At 43.5% G+C, this 21,556-nt stretch overlaps 1 protein-coding gene across 1 annotated transcript in view; it reads left to right on the forward strand.

The window, feature by feature from the left end:
* Positions 1-302: 302 nt before the first annotated feature.
* Positions 303-21,556, forward strand: part of ITPR1 (inositol 1,4,5-trisphosphate receptor type 1) — a 324,648-nt gene continuing 303,394 nt past the window's right edge. The window contains exons 1-2 of the mRNA XM_059940230.1: positions 303-470; positions 1,320-1,395. The gene's annotated coding sequence lies outside the window, so the exon portion shown is untranslated. The remainder of the gene's footprint in view (positions 471-1,319; positions 1,396-21,556) is intronic.

Here is a 21,556-nt window from a genome sequence, read left to right on the forward strand (position 1 = left end):
CCGGCTCTCAAACCCGAGCTGGTTTTGAAGCCCGGACTCTCGGCCGGACGCCCCTCCCTGTCCCGGCGTGCGTCTATTTAGAGCCCAGCCCGGGAGCCCATAGGATTCTGGGACTTGTAGTTCATCCTCGCGGCCCCAGGCGCCGCCACGACCCCGGACTCGGACTACATTGCCCAGGGAGCTTCCCGGCCTATATAAGCTGCCAGGAGTCGCTTGAAGTGCAGTAACCATGTGGATGGGCTGCTGAAGCGTTTCCTCAGGCTCGCTGGGGTGGGAGGAGAGGAGGAGGTGGTGGTGGAGGAGGAGGCAGAGGGTGGAGAGAGAACGCTCACGCCCAGAGGAGGTGTGGGTGTTCCGCTTCCATCCTCACGGAACGAGCTCCCGCTTCGCGGACATGGGATTACCCAGCGGCTGCTAACCCCTCTCCTCGCCCTGCTCCCCCGGAGCGGCGTGGCTCCCCGGGCACCAAGGTAGCGGCTGGGGCCGGGCAGAGGGCGCGGGGAGTTGGTACTGTCCCCCCGGGGGCAGAAGTTTTTGCCTCGCTCTCTGGGAGTTCTTGGTGGATTTGCATGCACTTGCATGCATTTAGAGGTTCTTTTACTGAGGGCATTTTTGGGGGGTTCATTTGAGTTTAAAAATATTCTGGACTCCATCGACTGGCTTTGAGGGCTACTCATTCTGGATCGGAATGGCATTCCCCCAAGTTGGAAACTGTTGCAGCTGCTGCAGGAAACAGTTTTTTTTTTTTTTTTTTTTTTTGGGAGGTGTGTGCGGGGGTGTCCTGTGTGAGTCCGCTGAAGGAAACAATCTTTCTTAAAATGTAGCCGTCCCTCGTGCTGCACAGTTGGGAGAATAATGCATGCGCTGGGGCCCCAGTGGGGAGGTTTTAAAAAACGGAAGAAAACCCCGGGAGCGGTGAGGGATGAAGTGTGGACGAAGCTCACGCCCGATGAGGATACTTGGCCTCCGCTCTGGGAAACAAGTGCTTTGGGCTCTGCCAAACACTTCGCTTAGTTTCAGCCCCCCCGGCGTGTTCGAAGTTTGTGCGCACTTAGTCTCACTTGTCAGTTATATATTGGAAACAAATAAGCGAAGTTACCTGTAATCCTCACCTAAGTGATCCCACCAACCTACCTGTCAGATTTGGTGGTGGTGGTCGTGTGTGTGTGTGTGTGTGTGTGTGTGTTTTGGGGGGGGAGGGGGGTCGTCTCTCCAGGAAGGAGGCTAACGAAAGTGGAAGTGTGGAATTTGAAAATTTCTCTTAGGCACCCACATCTGGCCAATCTCATATTCAGTCTTCTTTCTTTCTCAATATTTAGGAGCTGACTACCGAGGAGCAGGACTCGCACCCCTGGCTGGGCGTGTGTTGGCAACAGAGTGCCTGACCCGGGTCAGGTGAGTGTGGAAGCCTGAGAGCTGTAATCAATAAGGAGTTTCTCTCCTAAGCCTATTTAAGTTCTCTCTAAAGAGTCATGGAGATGTGGAGTAGGAAAGAAAAGGAAACTTCATAGCTCAGTGTCCAAAATTTGTCACTGCCTTTGGTGAGGGCTTTAGGGAGCGGATGAGATCCAGGGGGCAGTCCTGCCTAGTACTTTTGGCCCTAGCTCAGAAGTGAAGCAGCCTGAAGGTTTATGAGAGGAGGGGAAAAAAAGAAAACATTAAAGGGAGCAGTAAAAGGGATGCCCATTGGTGACGTGAGAATTGAACTTGCCAGGTGGTGTGCTGATGATTTAAATTCTGAAGGATACAGTGTATTTCATCTGCCAAGATATGTAAGCAAAAATTATCTGCTTCTCTCTTTCAAAAATAGTCACTTTCTTTTTTCTTAACTGTGAACGTGTGTTTAATCAGAGTAGGTTGGGTTCCAAGAAATGAAAGTGGTTGCTGGCAAACTGAAAGAATTAGAACTTTAAAAAGGGAAGTTCTTGAAACATAAGATAATAGCATCCAGCCCTTGACTTGAAGCCACTTGAACATCAAGGAATCTGGTGGATTCCTATGGTTTAGGTGCCTGTCATGGGATATGAGCTGAAAGCAGCATTTATCTATAGACACAAGCAGCTCCTATTTTTTTCCTCCCCAAATGTTCAGACTGCACTTCACGAGAGGGAGGTTTCAACGGGTGCACATACATCCCCATTGCTGCAGATTTGAGCATCACAAGTTTTTTCTTCTGAAATGGTCAGGAACAGGATAAACGATAGGGTAATAGGGGTGGGGGGCCTCGGTCTTCATAACTTCTTTAACATTCTAAATATTTAGCTGTTCCCTGGGCTACAATCTTCGGGCTTTTCTAATTAGAAAAGAAAAGCCAGACATTTCATTATAGTAGTATTGTGCTTTTGTTTCCTGTTGATAAGCTCCTCAGGAGTGCTCGTGGAGTGGGAAGGATTTGGATGTGTGAGGTCTACTTCCTTCTTGGAGTTCTCTTGACTCGTGTGGCTACGTGGGCACGCATAAGGCCAAGGATTGGGTTCAGGTCCCTTCTTCAGGGTAAGCTGCAGGCAGGGAGAAAGTGGTCTCTTCTCTGACTGGTTGCTAAAAATAATAATACCCATTAAGTACTTGTAAGCCAGGTCCAGAGCCATGCATCACAGAAACCCTGTGAGTCAGGTACAGGTGAAGAAGCTGAGGTGCAGAGAGTGAAATCACTTGTCCGGTAACTAGCACCCAGTGCATGCAAGATATAACCCCAGGGTTTGGGACTCTGCTGCTTCCCACAAATGCACCTAGGTTTGTGGGGGGATAAGGGGGTAACTGGGAAAAGTGGTAAACTTATTGCTGTCGATGAAATAACTTTTGCTTGTGTCCCACCAAACGATGAAGGAACAAAGTGACCTTGATGTAAGAAGAAAACGATGTAGCCATAGATGTAGGAATAAAATACTGTGGGTATTGGAGGAGGTCTTAGGTGTTGTACTGAGTTCGTTTTGGTAAGCTGTGTGCTGAAAGTCTGCATGAGAATAAAAGAAACCAAACCAAACCACAAGGAACGTTGTTTAAGTTCATCATTGGGTCTATCTCATACCTGAAATCCATCTTGATCGTCTACATCAAGGCATCTGAGCAGATTACAAGAATCAGGTGTTTCTCTATTTGAATACTTCGAAAGTTTAAATTGCATTGAGTCTAAATTGTGAAATGTTGATGTCTTTTCATGTATCCTTCAGTTTGCTTTGTGGCCAGTTGTGCAAGAACACTTTTCTTTTTCGTTTCTTACTTTCACTTGCGTGTGTGTGTGACTGTGTTGAAAGTATAATCTGCTTTTTGAATAATTCAAATTGGAACAGAATATCCTATCAAGATTTCCTTATCAGGCAGGGAAAGTTCTTCATGCTCGTAATGAATTACTCCTGGCCTCCAGTTCGGCACTCATGGAAGTTGTTTGGGGTTGACGGTGGTGTTATCCATTTAAACACAGTGGTTGCCTTTTGGAGGGAATTAACATCTTTTCTTGAGGAAGGAGAGATGGAATGGTTGCTTAGAGGAGAAGAAATAGGCAAACTGAAGACAGATGTGTTGGCTTTTATCTCAAAATATTTTCAGCTGAGGAAGACCGTGGTCTTAAAGAGAGAAAGAAACTTCTAATACAATGGTATACTACCAACTGACTTCCACAGCAAAAACTCAAATGGCTTTTTAGCTCATTTGTAATGATTTCATAGAAAATCTGATCTCTTTACAAGCAGCTCTTAAAAAACAAACCAAAATGAAACAACAAACACCAAATCTGAACAACAGAAAAAACTCAAAGAATTAAAATTAGGCCTGGAGTTAGGTTTTTAGGTCATGCTGCCCTTGGGCACGTCTAATTAAGGAGTCTACCCAAGGCCAGTGCCCCATCTTTTTGCTGTTGGTTTGATCTTTTAAAATAAAACACGTTGCTTTCACAGGCTCTTTCTTTAGTAACTGGAAGTACATGCGATTTTTTAGTTCACTAAGTTTTTGCCCGGCTCTTTTGATGAAATCAATTAAGGCTTGAAGTCAGTGACAGGAATGACATAATTTCCATGATTCCTACCAATTGTCATAGTGTTTGTGGTTCTGAGGTTATTGCTAATGAGGATGACCTGAAACCATCACCCACTGAGCTATTCCTCCTATTGAACCATGTCCAGGTTCTTCCCTAAACTGGACATTGTTTAAGGCTCTTGGTATGATAAATCTATTCTAGAAACTCTAATGCCTGTTAAAGTTGTGATTCAAATATTTTATTTCTTCATTCAACAAACTTTGAGTAACTGCTACGTGCCAGGGTGTGTTCTAGATGCTGGGGATGCAGCAATGAGAGTTCTATTCCTAAGAGGCTTAAATCCTAACTGGGGGTAGGCAGCCAATATAATTAGCAAGTATTGTAGTATGATACGCAGTAAATGCTAAGGAGAAGAATAAAGCTGGGTGAGGGGTCACGGCAAACAACAGTGTTGGTGAGGAAGTGGAGAAATTGGGACCTTTGTGCACTGTTGCTAGGAATGTAAAATGGTGCAGCCGCTGTGGAAGACAGTGTGGCTGTCGCTCAAAAAATTAAATGTAGAATTACCAGGTAACCCGAAAATTCCACTTCTGGGTGTATACCCCAAAGAGTTGAAAGCAGGGATTCAAACACATTTGTATACCCATGTTCATAGCAGCGTTAGGCAAAAGATGGAAACAACCCAAATGCCCATTGACAGATGAATGGATAAACAAAATGTGGTATATCTGTACAGTGGAATATTATTTGGCCTTAAAAAGGAATGAAATTCTGATACATGCTATAACGTAGATGAACCTTGAAAACATTCTATTAAGTGGAAATAAGCCAGATGCAAAAGAGCAAATAGTGTATGGTTCCGCTTAGAAGAGGTTTCTAGAGCAATCAAGTTCATAGAGACAAGAGGCAGAAGAGTGGTTGCCCTGGGCGGGGCTGCTGGGGAATGGGCAGTGTGTTTAGCGGGTACGGTTTCCTTTTGGGAAGATGACAAAGTTCTGGAAATGGATTGTCGTGATGGTTGCAGAATAATGTGAATGTACTTAATGCCTCTGAATCATACACTTAAAAATGGCTAAAATGGTAAATTTTGTGTTACATATGTATATTTTACCACAATAAAAAGAAAAAAATGATAACAGCAACAGAACAGAGTGAAGGGGATAAGGGAGTACTCTGGGAGATCAGGAGTCATGGAAGGGCTTTTTTTTTTTTTTTTTTTTTTTTTTCTTTTGACTTCAGTCAGGTTAGGTCTCTTTTTATTTTCAGTTTGCCTTTTGTTATTTATACCTGCAATGCGAAAACGTTGTGATCAGTCTCTCATCTCTGTTTATGGTTGTGGTAATAGGGAAATCAACTGTTAATTGGTCAGCTCAAACTGTACTCATTTACCTGTTATGTCTGCTTGTCTCTCTCTCTCTCTTTTTTTTTTTTTTTTTTAAATTTTTGTTGATTTGCAATGTGTTAGGGAAGCGCTGTTTAACACGGTGGCATTTCAGCAGAGATCTGAAGGAAGTGGGTGGGTGAGCCATGTAGGTGTCTGGGGGGGTGTATGTTCCAAAGGGCCAGAGCAGCCAGTGTAGAGGCCCTGAGATGGGAGCAGGTGGGGCCTGTTAGAGGAAGGGCAAGGAGGCCAGGGTGGCTGCAGCTGAGGGAAAGTGCCAGGCGTTCAGGTTGGGAGAGGGAATCGGGCAGGTTGTGCAGGGGCCAGGTGTTTGCCGGTATGCAATGATTTGTTTCCCCGAGGATTTCTAAACTCGCACAGCGTTCTCAGCGGTTCTCGGCATCACTGAACCCCTTGTCCTTTCCGAAGAGGCTTTGGTGAGGCTGGCAGGATCACATACCAGCTTGGAACTTGCTGGGGGATAAAACCCAGATCTGTAGACTGTCTGTTTAATCACCTGATTTACCTGCAATTGTAATTCACTTCAGGAGGAAAGGCATCTTTGATAAAAGAGGTGAACGTATGGTTAGCTTGGATAACAAAACAAATTCTAAGAACCTAATGATATTCCTGGGGGTTTATCTTCAACACAAACCTTTTGTGCCCTGTGGTTACTCTGCAGTCTGTCTAGTCTCATTTTAAGGAATTACACAAAGAGGACTCATGCTCTGCTATCTAATATCCTTGGGGGATATGAAGCTCCTTCTAAGTGACTCTCCCTGATGAGTGGAGTGGACCCCTCAATGTGTACAAACGTGTAACAAAAATACATTTTGTTACTTATTGTATAAGATGTACATAGTCAGTTGTAAAACCTTAGGGAATATAGGCAACAAAACAAAAGCAGTCACTCCCAGTCCTACCATCTAAGATTAGGGTTTCAAACTTTCCCTCTATGTATAGACATATAAAAATTACACGTATGTTTAAATTTCATGGAAAGGGACTCATACCTCCTGTTTGATTCCTTGCCTTTTGCATTCTATATTGTGAACATCTTTTCTTCTTAATAAATAGACATCTGAGTCATTTATCCAAAGGGGGCTGTACCTTTGATGGGACTTCATTGGAATGAGGACATGTATGGAATCGCTAGGGTAAAAAAAAAAAAAGTTTATCATTCAGGTTTCATCACTGTCATAGAGTCCAGGTTTTCTCATTCAGTTTGTACTGTTTTTAAGAATCTAAAAAAGGGTGGATATGTGTATATGTATAACTGATTCACTTTGCTGTACACCTGAAACACATTATAAATCAACTATACTCCAATACAAATCAAAAAGAAATAAGGAGAAAAGAATAAAAAAAAGAAAACGAAATGGAAGGTAAAACACTATTCAAATGTCAGTTACCATATTACAAGGGTAAAGCCTAGTTATCGTGTGTTTAAATAAAAAATTTCTCATTTGTTCTGCAAAGTAACCTAATCCCTTGAGGGGTTAGGGCCAGGCACTCTTTTGTTTGCACTTAACAGGAAAACTTCACTCTAGAAAATTGGAGATACACGTAGTAGTAGCGATCTTAGTATTATGAACCCCTCTTTACTCCTTACCCTCCATGGTTGTCAATTCATGACCCATATTGTTTTATCCACATTCTCATATACTCTTCCCTTTCTTCTTGGATGGCATTGAAACAAATCTCAGATACACCAGTTCATCTATATTTTAGTATATGTCTCTAGTATTGGGATTCTTTAAAAAAAAAAAAAACATAATCACGATACTATTGTCCATCTCAAGGGTAAAAAAAAAGCAAATTTTAAAATTGCGTCTGTGTTCTCACCTCCTTAATTTAAATAAATTTATTATTTCAACATATATATGATAATAACAGATATGCATACTTCAACAGTTTGTTTGAATTAGGAACCAAATAAGGTGGATACATTGCAAATGGTCACCGTGTCTTTTAATCTGTATATTTCCTCGACCCCTCTTTTCTTTCCATGCATTTTTTGGTTGTTATTAAAGAAACTGGGTGATATCTTTTCCTACAGTCTGGATTTTGCTGACTGCATCAGTGTGGTGTAGTTGAACATGTTCCTCTGTCCTCTATATTTATTATATTTATGTTTAATTTGATGGTTAGATGCAGAGGCTTGATCAGAGTCACGCTTTTTTTTTTTTTTTTTTTTTTTTTTGAGAAAGTTGGAGTTCTGAGAGGTAGGGTATGCATGAGGCATAGAGGTAAATGTGGATTTCAGTGTTTTTTTTTTTTTTTTAATAAATTTATTTATTTATTTTATTTTTGTTTTTGGTTGTGTTGGGTCTTCGTTTCTGTGCGAGGGCTTTCTGTAGTTGCGGCGAGAGGGGGCCACTCTTAATCGCGGTGCGCGGGCCTCTCACTATTGTGGCCTCTCTTGTTGCGGAGCACAGGCTCCAGACGCGCAGGCTCGGTAGTTGTGGCTCACGGGCCTAGTTGCTCCACGGCATGTGGGATCCTCCCAGACCAGGGCTCGAACCCGTGTCCCCTGCATTGGCAGGCGGATTCTCAACCACTGCACCACCAGGGAAGCCCCAGAGTCACGCTTTTTTTCCCCCAAGTCTGCTGTGAGCTTCACTCACGGGAGTGTGTGATGTGTCTGGATACGCTTTCTTGTGATTAGCACCCAGTGATGCTCATTGCCTCAATCCATTAGTTCAACTGGACTTGTAACCCTCCTAATTCTATTTTTTCTAGTTCACTTATTAGCTGGAATATTTTATGAAATGAAATTTCCTCCACTTAGTTTTTGGTTCCCTGGGGTAAAGTTCATATATATAAACAAAAGACAGGATCAATACTTCAGTCTCTCTCTGTGTTTTATCAGTTTTCAAAAATAACGCGTTAATTCCCTAGCATGATCCATGGCAATGTATCTCAAGTGGGGGACACTGGACGATATCTGGGGACATTTTTGGTTGTCACAGCTGGGGAGAGGGTGCTACTGGCATCCAATGGTTAGAGGCCAGGGATGTTGCTAAATAGCCTTCAATACATCTCACAGCCCTCCAACCCAGAATGATCCATTCCGAAGTATCAGCAGTGCCACTGTTGAGAAACCCTGTACCAAGATGACCAATGGGTATGGTGTTTTTAGTATCATTATGAACTCATGGCTTTAGACATATTTTCTATGTTTCATTTTGTGTAGTCATCCTTATTGATGTTCAAATTGTCCATCTCTGCGCAGAGAGAGGCTACTCAAGTTGATTCAAAAGACACAACCCCAGTGGTCTTAGACTTCCTGCTTCTTGTATGACAAGATGTTCCAGGCTCATCTTCTATATTTCTTGATGCAGACCTGAAATCAGTCTTTCCTCCAAGAAGCCCTAGTTCTTTTGAGTGGGAGATGGTACTTAGAGAGCTGAGCTTAGGGCCAGGTAGGTACGCTTCTCACTCTCATCCTATGGGTCAGAAAACAAATTAAAATGAAGGAAATGTAAAACCTGAACATTTTTCATGAAAGCTTTTCCAGAATGTAATCGATACATCCTTGCCTTTGAAAAAAAATTCTGAACATACTGTTAACTTTTCAAATTGGTCTCAGTTTTAGCTTTAGTATGCTGGGGCTAGGATGTAGGAGTTCTCCCCAGTCAAGCAGGAATGTTACTCTTGTTCTATAGCCATGCTTTTCAAACTGTGTGGCAAGCCATTAAGAAGTTGTGAAATCAGTTTGGTGGACCTTGGTAGATGATTGTTTGATAAAGTAGACCAGGATAGAAAACGTCACAGTATATCACATGGATACTTAAAAGAACTATGTATGCTGCAACAACTTTTCTCAATCCCTCTCTCTCTCTCTCTCTTTCTCTCTCTCTCTCTCTCTCTCTCTCTCTCTTTCTCTCTCTTCTCTCTCTCTCTCTCTCTCTCTCTCTCACTCTCTCACTCTCTCACTCTCTCACTCTCTCACTCTGTCTCTCTCTCACACACACACACACACACACAGAGTAAACATTGGATTGTAAGTTCAGTGTATTTCTTATTGTGGGTCACAGGCAAAAATTTGAGAAACCTTGTTCTACATCTTTACTACTCCATTTGTGGTCACCAGACCAGCATCATCGGCTTCAAACTGAGAGCTTGTTAGAAATGCAGACTCTCAGGCCCCACCCCAGATCCACTGAATCTGAAACTGCATTTTAGCAAGGTCCCCAGGGGATTCTTAATGCGTGTGAAAGTGTGAGAAGATCTGTGCCGGAGGGTGCTTGCCCCTGTGCTTTTTCAGAACTTATTTTTATAGTTTGTTTTTTCATGGCTAGCTGTCACCTGTTGAAACTGACCTTTGTACTTTCCCCTAGCAGCCTTCTCATGTTCAATTAAGAGGAAAGGTAGGCGAAATCACCAACTAAGGTGAGGGTATAGAAGTCTGGCAGGATTCTTCCAATCCAAGAACATGGTATATCTCTCCATCTGTTGGTATCATCTTTAATTTCTTTCAACAGTGTCTTATAGTTTTCTGCATACAGGTCTTTTGTCTCCCTAGGTAGGTTTATTCCTAGGTATTTTATTCTTTTTGTTGCAATGGTAAATGGGAGTGTTTCCTTAATTTCTCTTTCAGATTTTTCATCATTAGTGAATTGGGAGGTTGGGATTGATATGTACACACTGATGTGTGTAAAATGGATGACTAATAACCTGCTGTATAAAAAAATAAATAAAGTAAAATTTTAAAAAATGGTTATGAAGAACCTAGGGGCAGGACAGGAATAAAGACGCAGATGTAGAGAATGGACTTGAGGACACGGGGAGGGGGAAGGGTAAGCTGGGACGAAGTGAGAGAGTGGTATGGACTTATATATACACTACCAAATGTAAAATAGATAGCTCATGGGAAGCAGCCGCATAGCACAGGGAGATCAGCTCGGTGCTTTGTGACCACCTAGAGGGGATAGGGAGGGTGGGAGGGAGACACAAGAGGGAGGAGATATGGGGATATATGTATAGCTGATTCACTTTGTTATACAGCAGAAACTAACACACCATTGTAAAGCAATTATACGCCAATAAAGATGTTAAAAAAAAAAAAGTCTGGCAGGATTGTCTCTGATAAAAATGAGAGCTTTCATGGTTACATTGAGGGATTTTTTTAAATTGGCTGTTCGGATAGAGGTAGAAAGAGACCAAGATCTACATGTAAAGCCTACTTAAGATTGTGAAGCCACAGACATACAGAAAGCTGCATTTTCACCTGTTGTCAGATGCTTTGAGGAGCTTACGTTTTGTAATGTTCTGTGACCCTCGAGTCAGCAGAACTCCTGGACTGCTTGGTGTAGTGTTGCTCATCAGAAAAAGATGAACAGAGGAAGAAAATATCACTAGCCTCCGAATTCCTCGGTGTTCGTTTGCATTTCAGGAGCAGCTTTCTCTGGGAAGTGATTTTGTTTTGCAAAAACAGCTTGAAAAGCTCCCCATACCCACTTCGCATGCACATATTTCTGAACAGAAAAAGCTGACAAAAACACCTAGACTTGGGGACATTCACATATCTCCCAGCCACATGCGTGATCATGTTCTGTCTCTGTACCTTTGCACGTATGCTTTCTGCCTGCCGACCCCGTCCTCATCCCCTCTGTATCCACCTTGCCAAGTGCTTCTCTTCCCAGCCAGGTCTTCTTCTTCTGGGAAACCTTTCCTGAACCTTAAAAGTCTTTGTCATCTGAATCGCTGTGACACTTTATATCTATAGGCCTTTTTGATCTTTCCCCCATAGGAGTACCTGACACATAGTAAGTGCTCACAGATACTTGTGAATGAGGTTATTTATCTGCGTTTTATCTCCCATTGAAGTCTGTAGGCTACTTCTTCATCTAATTTTTTGTACCCCTGTCCTGATGACCTGTTTCCTGAGTTGGCCTAGTGCTTTGCCCGTTTGCCGTGGAGAGTGAAGTGAGGACCGGGTAGAAGGGTCTCCAGCAGCTCCTCATGGTTGCTTTTGAGGTGTTTGCTCAGCACAGCTCTCTGGAGGGCATTCGGCTTGGAAAGTTGGTGATGGTTACGGAAAGGGAGTGGAGGTAGGAATGAGGTAGTGAATGAGCTGCTCTCAGGTTGAAATGGTGTTATCCTGCCGAGCCGCAGGATGGGAACTCCCGAGAACTGGGTGTCGCCTGCGTGTTCGGTCCAGGCAAAACATGTAACATCTGTGCGTCTGTTTCCTCTTCTGTAGAAGAGGTATAAAAATACCTGCTTTGGGGCATTGCTGCCAAGTTGTAGAGAATAATAGATGCTAGCAAAAGGTCTCAGAGATCAAAACAACCAAACCTTTCCAGCGGAGTGATTTGGTCCCCCAGGGACCATTAAGCAGTGGCTAGAGATGGGTTTTTTTTGTTGTCACAGCTGAGGGGAAGAGGGTGCTAGTGGCACCTCGTGAGTTGAGGCCAGGGATGTTGCTAAGCATCCTGCAGTGCACAGGGAGGGTCCCCCACAGCAAAGAATCGTCTGCCCCCCAGTGACAGTAGCCCTGAGGCTGAGAAAGCCTAGAGTGTTTTTCCCAGACTTAGTGAGACTTTTCTCTCTCTCTGAGGATATTAACCTAACGTGCTTTTTAAAATTATTTACTTATTTGTTTATTCTTTTGTGGTTCAGGCTATGGGGGGCGGAGGGGAGTCTTCTTAGGTCGGGACTGACTTTAACTTTTTAACAAAACCAACACCCTCCCCATCCCTCCAAGCTTTGGTCTTGGTTCCTGGAGCCCTGTGGTCTGCAGGCTTTGGCCACTAATTGGTTTGTGTGACCTCCAAGAAATCACTCAGAGGATGTTTGTTTGTTTCCACCTGTAAAATGAGGACTTTTGGCTAAATGATCTCTCCCCACCAAATGTAAAGTGCTCTGACTGCCAACTTTGATTGGTTTCTCTAACGTTGGCCTTTAGGAGTAGGCCAGGAGCACGTGTCATACTGACATCTTTTCTTTTTTTTTCTTTTTTAATTTATTTTTTTATTATTTGTTGCACCAGCTCCTTAGTTGTGGCATGTGAACTCTTAGTTGTAGCATGCATGTGGGATCTAGTTCCCTGACCAGGGATCGAACCCAGGCCCCCTGCATTGTGAGCGTGGAGTCTTAACCACTGCGCCACCAGGGAAGTCCCCTGACATCTTTTCTGAGAAATAACTCTGTAGATCATGTACCTGTTTCAAGAATAGCTTATTTAGCAGATGTGTTTGTGAAAAGGCAAGTAGGTTTATCTTTGTGTGTGTGTGTGTGTGAGATGTCTAAACGAGCAACGTTTAAACTAGAGGATCGCTCTGAACTTCAGATTTACGATTATTATTTCTGAGATTGTAACAGAGGGCCCTGCTTAAAGTTGAAACTTCTGAACTGATGACTTTCTTTGGGACTGGCTGAAAACGAAAGCAGAATGCGATTTTCTGTGCTCCAGAGAGAAATGCTTTGTGCAATAAAATAAATTATCTCTTGATGGGGACACACTGCATTTCTGAGCACAGTCTGATTAGACTCTAGCGGGACAAGAAGGCAAGGAGGGGGCTGCACAGAGGCGTGGATGGCAGTGGGGGTGGGAGCATCTAGCCGGGTGTCTGACTCAGAAATGTGGTGCCGCTCGTCCTCGTTTCACAATGAAGATGATATTGTCAAAGTATCTTTGCTCAAAGGAAGTTCCAAAATTAACCGTGAGAGCCCCGAGTAAGCAGAGACGGTTAGAAAGAGAACCTTTTCTCCTCTGTTGGCAGAGTCAACCATGAAAAGGATGGGTTTTCTCTCCGCCGTATTTACAGCCGTGTTACCATATATGTGCCTGGGCTAGGGCGTCTTACTGAGGCTTGTGCTTCTCTGGAGGGAGTGTCCTTGGCCTCCAGCCAGGAGATTGATCAAATGCTGGCAGCTCTTCCTTTTTCTGGGCATACTCTTGTTTTCCCTCTAAAAGGCCTCGTGGTTTGCCTGGCTTTGCCCACCGGGGGCTGCTTGAGCTAAAAGTGAAGTGATGCCATTTTGTGTTGGTGGCGGCTGTGGTCCACCCGTGTTTCTGAGTGCCTGTGGCCTCTTGGCTCTCCAGGCGCTTGTAAGTCTCTGTGCATAAGCCCTCTTCTTTGCAGCCTAACTTTAAAGGATGCTTTATTTTTTAATTATTATTATTTTTTTAAAAATTATTTATTTATTTATTTATTGGCTGTGTTGGGTCTTCGTTTTTTGTGCGAGGGCTTCCTCTAGTTGCGGCAAGCGGGGGCCACTTTTCATCGCGGCGCGCGGGCCTCTCACTATCGTGGCCTCTGTCTTGTTGCGGAGCACAGGCTCCAGACGCGCAGGCTCAGTAGTTGTGGCTCACGGGCCTAGTTGCTCCGCGGCATGTGGGATCTTCCCAGACCAGGGCTCGAACCCGTGTCCCCTGCATTAGCAGGCAGATTCTCAACCCCTGTGCCACCAGGGAAGCCCAAAGGGTGCTTTATGATTTCATTCTTTTTAAACAGTCATTTTTAAAGCGAGCAGCAATAAAACCAGCACTAAAAGACTTTGGCAAAAGCCCTTTGTTTTTTAGGGGCTGGAGGTGATGTGGATATGCCAAGAAAGAGCAGGAAAAGCTGATGGATTTCCATTGGCTGTGTTTTTCAGCAGAAGAATGAGTTTCCAAGCGTATGGTGCTTTCAGGCCAAGTAGCAAAACTTGGGGTTCCCTAGGTGTCATGCAGTCATCCATTCTTCACTTGGCGGTGCTTGGGTGGTTTGGGTCTTACTTGGGGAGAACATTCTGTAGGAGTTGGTGTTGGCGTGTTCAGATAAACGCATGTCACAATGTGTCCCTTGTCTGCATTCATTTGGACTTGCTGGTTGATAGACTGATCTTCAACTGATCATAAGCCCATAAGCCCTCAATGCGAGTAGCTTATGAGAGAAGAAAGGAGAGCAGATCAGAAGGTAGAATAATAGCACACAGGAATGTTTCCTATGTCTTGCCTCCTGTGTGCTAAGTCCATTATTTCCTTTCTTTGTGTTTAATCCTCAACACAACTTTATGAGGTAAACCCTCAGGATCCCCATTCTGCAGATGAGTAATTTGAGGCCCAGAAAGAGTAAGTGACTTGGTCAAGGTTCCGAACTTCCCATCACAGTTATAATAAAAGCCATGCATTTTACCTTTGTGAAGTTCCACTGGTACAGGCTTCTCTTTTCTCTGACCTTGCCCAGTACTTTCCTCCTTTCCCCATTAATTCTCCTGCCTTTACACTGGTTTTCTGTTTCTTGAACTTGCCAAGCCCTTTTCTGCTGTAGGGCCTTTGTACTAGCTGTTTGCTCTGCCTAAAATGCCCTTCCGCCTGATTTTTTTTGCATGACTGCCTCTGTCTTGACTTTCAGGTCTTATTTACATGTCTCAACTTGTTCTCTGACCAGCCATAACTGATATGATTGGGTGACAATTTTAATTCTCTGCATAGTACTTATCATTTTCTGACTTGATTGTTTTATCTTTTTTGTTTGTCTGTTTACTGTCTTCACTAGAATATGTGTATCATGAGAGCAGGGACCATGACTGTCTTATTTGACCTGCATCCTCAGCACCTGGAATTAAGGGTAATATATAGTAGGTACTCAATGTGTCAAATAAAAAGGATGTAAGTTTCGAATCAAGGGGTCCTCTCTAAAGCCCTGGCTATTAAGTTGTATGGTTTGCATTTTAATCCTATTCTATTCAGTTTTTTATATTTGTATGATGTGAGTCCTAAGTGCACAACTAGCCAGTGCCAGAGCAAATCTTAAAGAAGATTTGTAGCAGCATTTTTTTCAAACTATTGGGCCTCAAGAGCTCTTTACATGCTGAAAAAATTACTGAGGACCTCAAAGAACTTCTGTTGACATGAGTTATACCAATCTGTATTTATAATATTCAAAATGAACCCTGAGAAAATTAACACAGAAAATATAAGAAATAGACCTGTTGCATATTAACACAGTAACATACATATATTTTTTAACTTGAGACATCTGTTCTTATAGTAATCTTTATTTATTTATTTATTTATTTATTTAATTTTTATTTTTGGCTGTGTTGGATCTTCCTTTCTGTGCGAGGGCTTTCTCTAGTTGCGGCGAGCGGGGGCCACTCTTCATTGCGGTGTGCAGGCCTCTTCACTATCGTGGCCTCTCTTGTTGCGGAGCACAGGCTCCAGACGCGCAGGCTCAGTAGTTGTGGCTCACGGGCCCAGTTGCTCCGCGGCATGTGGGATCTTCCCAGACCAGGGCTCGAACCCATGTCCCCTGCGTTGGCAGGCAGATTCTCAACCATTGCGCCACCAGGGAAGCCCCTAACATATATTTTTAATGGACAAGAACTATGTTTTCCAAAACAAAAAAAATTCAGTGAGAAGAGTGGCGTTGTTTTACATTTTTGAAAATTGCTTTTAGATCTGGCTTAATAGAAGGTAACTGGACTCACATACCTGCCTCTGCCTCCAATCTCTTGTGACATCAGATGTCTTGCAGCCTCTGGAAAATTCCACTGTACACGTATGACAGACTGAGTGAAAAGGCAAATGACACCTTGGTGTTCTTATGAAAATAGTTTTGACTTTGAAGATTCTCCAAAAGGGTCTTGGGAGCTCTCAGGGGTCCCAGGGGTACCATTAAGAGCCACTGGCTTATAGGATAAGAGCCACTGGCTTATAGGATTTGGAAGCTTGGATGGTGGCATGGGACATTTGGGAGAGGAAGCTTTCTGTTCGGAAATATATGCATGGGAATGTGTTTAAGCTGTTATTGCAGAACAAAATTGCTTCCCAGCTAAAGCTCCTCCTGCATTGCAAAGGAACACTGAGAACTTGGAAGCCAGTGGTACTTGTGTTCATCTTTTTCAGATGAGCAAGATTACACCAACCAGTCCAGAAGTTCCGCAGTGGGAGGGGTCATTAAAAAATGGCAAAGCGCAGGTTCCTCTCCTCTCCATGTCTGAAAACAGTCGCTTCAAATGCAACTTCCTTAATGGCTGTTACTCTACAACCCCTTACTTGGTGGTTCTTGCAGCTGTTGGCCTCAGATGAAGTTGTGTCCTGTGATAGAAATTAGATTGTCTCGAAGCATTATTTTCCTCGGGTTCTGTCACAACTGGTGTTAAAAGCATCAACGTGGAAGCTATTAGAAGTAGATGAGGGAGATCCCTGGCGGTCCAGTGGTTAGGACTCTGCACTTCCACTGCAGGGGGCATGGGTTCGATCCCTGGTTGGGGAACTAAGATCCCCCATGCCTCGCGGCATGGCCAAAAAGAAAAGTAGATGAGGTATTCCATGTTAGTCAGTTTAACTGTTTAAGAAGGGCAAATGAGTGCAAATCCAGGTCTCTGGGGAGTATTTTGCATGTGTCTTGGGTGATGTATACGATTGTCAAAGTTAAGGTAAGTGGGCGGGAAAACACATGGGGCAGTTGGTCATCAGGAAGTGGGTGATGCACCAGGGGGGCAGGCATGACGGGGGTCTTCAGTGCCTGACACCAGGGCTTGGAAGGGCCGAATTTAAGGGCAGTGTCAGTGGGTTTCTTTTTGTCCCCTGATTACTGAAAGTCAGACTGTTCAGCCCTAAGGGCCAGGTGGCTTCATCTTAATGCAATACAAGAGGCTTGCTTCTACATGTTAATAAAAATGTGTGAGTCTGTGGTTTTGGGGTCTATTCACTGCCATAAAGTAATGATTCTGATTTCCTCCCTTGTTCGTCCACCCTTGAGGATTAAGTGATACCTTAGTTAGCTTCTTGGTTAACGAAAGTGTTCTAACTTGGTCTCATTTCAGGAGTTGCTAACTTTTAAATTCTGAATTGTGTGTAGGCGAAAGTTGAGTTTTTTTTTTTAGAAAAATGAGTATAATGCAATTAGTTAAGTGTGTGCAGGAGAAATAGATGGGAAAAATGACAATCAGTGAGGTTCTGCCACAAAGCTTTTAGCAAAAAAAAAAAAAAAAAAAAAAAAAATTTGGATTTCTTTCCTATCTTGAGCTGTTTAAAATGAAATGAACATACTTCTTTTTCGACGAGGCTGTGCTTTAGCCTCTCTTAACACCAAAAGTAGGAGAGGTTCTAAATATTGAATTATCATTCCTTTGAAGAGGTTTCCACCCTCCACCCCCGCCTTCCAGCAGGGGCCTGGTTTGATGTTAGAAAAAGGGAAAGTGGAGATGAAATCTGGCTGTCTTGGGTGTTTTGAATCTGGGGGCTGAGAAGCAGTACCTTGGATGACTTGTCCTACTGTCGGCCACTTAACGGGTCTGCAGAGGACTGAAACATTTCTGGGACCTTTGTTTATTTGAGTGTGTTTCCAGCAGTGCTGACAAAGTAAGAAGGATCTATCCAATAGAAGAATCACAAGTTATGGACAGAAGTGAGTGAAGACTTCGAAGGAAGAAAAGGGAACGTCTTCATTTCAGTCTCACTTGAAAATAAAAAAGTGAGCCCTTAGTAAGGGCCAGGTATTGGGCTGAGCACTTTGTGTGGATTATCTGGTTTGCCCCTCATGATGACCCTGAGACATAGGAAGGGTGTCCACCCCACCTTTTTTTTTATATGCACGAGGGAGTTGAAATTCAGAAGTTATGTAAATTGCTTAAGAACACACAGCAGGTAACTGATGATGCTGGGATTTGAATCCAGGTGTTCTGAGTCAATGTTTCTAGCCTTTCTGCACATATTGAGGGATGGTCAGTGGGAGAGGGGTACTTCTTTTCAGGGATGGAAGTTAGATATTTTGTTTCTGGCTCCCCAGATTTCTCATAGAAATCTGTTGAAAAGGGCCAGCAGGCCTCTATTCTCCATTCTTGATCCAACAGTATAAACTTGGCTTTAATTAGTTTTAGGAAAACAGTCCCCTAAAAAACAGTGTAATTTCTTTTAGGCAGCAGACAAGTTGATACTGTAGTACGTTGAACCCAAGTTCGACTGCTTGCCGTGTCCCAGGCACTGTACTAGGGACCGGGAGGCGATGGGGGAGAATAATTCTGCTGTTCTTACCCTCATGGACTCAGTCTAACGGTGAAGACAGGTAAACAAGCAACCAAGTGAACAGGTGATTTTAGGACAGTGGTAGTGGGCTGAGATGGGGTAATTGGGGTGCTTTATAGAGAAGCGTATTGCCAGCATATAACCCAGATTTGGGGAGTCCGAGAGGGCCTCCCAGAGGCAGTGACATCAAACTGGGACTGTGAAGGTGACTGGGAGTTAGCCACAGTGGGTGGTAGGGAGGGGAGGAGTGTCAGGCAGCAGGAACAGCATATGCCAAGGCCTGGGGAACAGGGAGGCGTACAGCATGTTGGGGGATCTGGAAGAGTTCATCATGGCTGGAGTGTACAAGCAGTGGGGAGAGTACAGAGAGACGAGGAAGGAGAGGTAGACAGGGACCAGATTATGGAGAGCCCTGAAGAGATTTGGGAAGCTTTTAAGTAGAGGAATGACATGGTCTGGTTTATGCTTCTTAAAGGTCATACTGGCTGTGCGTGTGGAATAGATGCAGGGAGAAAGACAGATTCAGAGAGATGAATAGGAAGGGTTTATGGAGCCCACTTGAGAAATGATCATGGCTGCAATTGGGTGGGGGAAGAGGAGTTTAAAAGAATTGGGGGAGTCAAGAACTATATTAAAGCTTAAAATCAGTAAGCTTTGATGCCCATTAAACTTCTTCATTCATATATTTGACATATTTAGTAAGCACCTACCATGTGGTAGGCACTGGTGATGGGAATGCAGTGGGCATGCAAAACAGATCCCAAACAGATCTGGGCTTTAAGTAGGGCAAGGGATGAGATAGGGATGGGTGTGTTCGAGGCCCAAGGGAACAGCATGGGCAAAGGCCCTGTGACAGGGATAAGGAGAGAGGGAAGACGGGAGATGCCGCCAGACTCTGTGGAGGTAGATGATGTGAGTATGGAGGAGGAGAAGAGGGTTGGCCAGACAGGTGAGTTCTTCTTGGTACATTGAGGTGCTGTGGGCATTTGGGAGCTGAATCCTGGTAGCTCTTGGCCATGAGACAGATTTGGGAATTCTCATCATATAGAAACCACTGGAGCCAGCAGAGTGGGCAAGATAACCAGGGAGGTATAGAAAAGGCAAAGAGCAACACAGATTCTGTGACCACGGATTTGGAAGACCACCACCTCTGGTTTCTCTTCTCCAAGGAGATCTCTGAATTGGTGCATTTTTTTTTTCAGGCTTTTCAGTATTCTTTATATTTGTGGAAAGCTTGGTATGTCTGCTTTTCTGTGAACTCACATTGATTTTTTTAAATTGAAGTATGATACACGTACAAAAAATGATAACCCTTTTAAAGTATACAATTCAATAGGACTTCCCTGGTGGTCCAGTGGTTAAGACTCTGCGCTTCCACTGCAGGGGTCACGGGTTCGATCCCTGGTCTGGGAACTAAGATGCCACATGGCATGTGGCACGGCCAAAAAAAAAAAAAAGAGGATACAATTCAATGCTTTTGAGTATTGGCGCGTTTTTATTCCCACTTTGCTTACAAATAGAATCCGACATCCCTTTTCTTTACACTTTGCTCAGGGAGCAGTTTCAGAGGACAGTGAATTGAAGCTGGGCCAGTGGGTGATGTGAGGCTCAGCAAAGCCACCACAGCTCCATCTGCCTGAGGACGTCACAGAGGCAGTAGTAATCCACCTTTCTCCACCCTGGTCGAGCCTCCTTGGGAGGATCCTGTTTTAGGAGGTGCATCAGCTGGTTAGAGCAGTGGTGGGAGGTGGAGGTGGTCTAGAAATGGCTTCCGTAGATTGCATGATTTACTTCCTGCCGAGTACTTTGGTGGGTGCTTTATAAACACGATCGTATTGAGCCCCTGACCACCTGCTGAGGGAGGTACTCTTATTATCCCCCTTTTATAGATGGGAAAAGCGAGGCTTAGGGAAGTTACGGATCTGGCCTGAAGCCGTGCAGTGATGAGGTGGCAGAGCTGGGGTTGGAACCCTGGCTCTTGAGGCCAGGTGCTGTCAGGAACAGGGGAGGGTGCTGATGCTTTGCAATCAGAAGCCAGGTCTTAAGGAGAAATCAGATAGAGAGCATTCACATATTCAGAGGTCTCTGAGCATCGGAAGACAGATCAGTAGCAAAAATTCTGGGAGGCGTTTGTCCTTGTGTCGGTGGGGACGAGGGCAGGAGTGTCTTCTGACTAGGCTGTTTGAACCTAGGGTAGACCTCATTGCCAGGTGTTCAAGCAGAAGCGAAGACTATACCTAGGCGAGATGGGGGGGTGGGGTGGGACGGGGGGAGTTCTATTTTTGGGCAAGACATGGAATTACAGGCTTTGCAGGGTTGCTTCCGCCATTTATTCTATGATTCTGTATACTTGGAAAGGCCAGAATGCTCTGTGGTTGGGAGTTGAGTATAATTCTGCATTGTTCAGCTTTTTCTCAAGGGGTGAATTAGGGAGGATAATTATCTTCCCTAAAGTGAAATGTATCATCATGGGTCATACAGGAGTTCATTTGTTATGATACCCAGCTGACTTTTTATGCAGGGGATCCTTTCCTTTGCTGAGTTTAAACTTTTAAAAAATTTATTAATTTTCCAGTTTTATTGAGATACTTGACACATAATATTGTATAAGTTTAAGGTGTACAACATAATGATTTGATATATGTATATATTGCAAAATGATTACCACAATAAGTTTAGTTAATATCTATCTCCATACATAGTTAAAAAATTTTTTCCTTGTGATAAGAACTTTTAAGATCTAGTCTCTTAGCAACTTTCAAATATACACTACACTATTGTTAACTATAGTTGTCATGTTGTGCATTGTATGCCCAGAACTTATTTATCTTATAATGAACAGACAAAGTTTAATATAAAGAATTCTTTTTATTTTTTAAATTGAGGTATAGTAAATTTATAATATTATATAAGTTTCGGTTATACAACATAGTGATTCATAATTTTGAAGCCCAAGAATCATCCAGAATTCCACCTCACCTCATTAAAAAAGTAATGAAAAATAGCTAGCATTGAGCAGTGAAAGTCTGCCAGCCCCTGTACTAGGCACTTTTCATGTACCATTTCATCTATTCCCCAACTCCTTGAAGTACGTATTATCCCCATTTTACAGATGGGGAAAGGAAAGCAGAGAGGTTTAAGTGGTCTGGATGACAGTGGTGGACTAAAAATAATAGTTAGTGGACCAAGAGACAGTTGGAGCTCTGGAGCTGACCACCTGGGCTTGTTCTCATAG

The sequence above is a fragment of the Balaenoptera ricei genome, chromosome 11 (genome assembly GCF_028023285.1).
Source record: "Balaenoptera ricei isolate mBalRic1 chromosome 11, mBalRic1.hap2, whole genome shotgun sequence".
Lineage (NCBI taxonomy): Eukaryota > Metazoa > Chordata > Mammalia > Artiodactyla > Balaenopteridae > Balaenoptera > Balaenoptera ricei.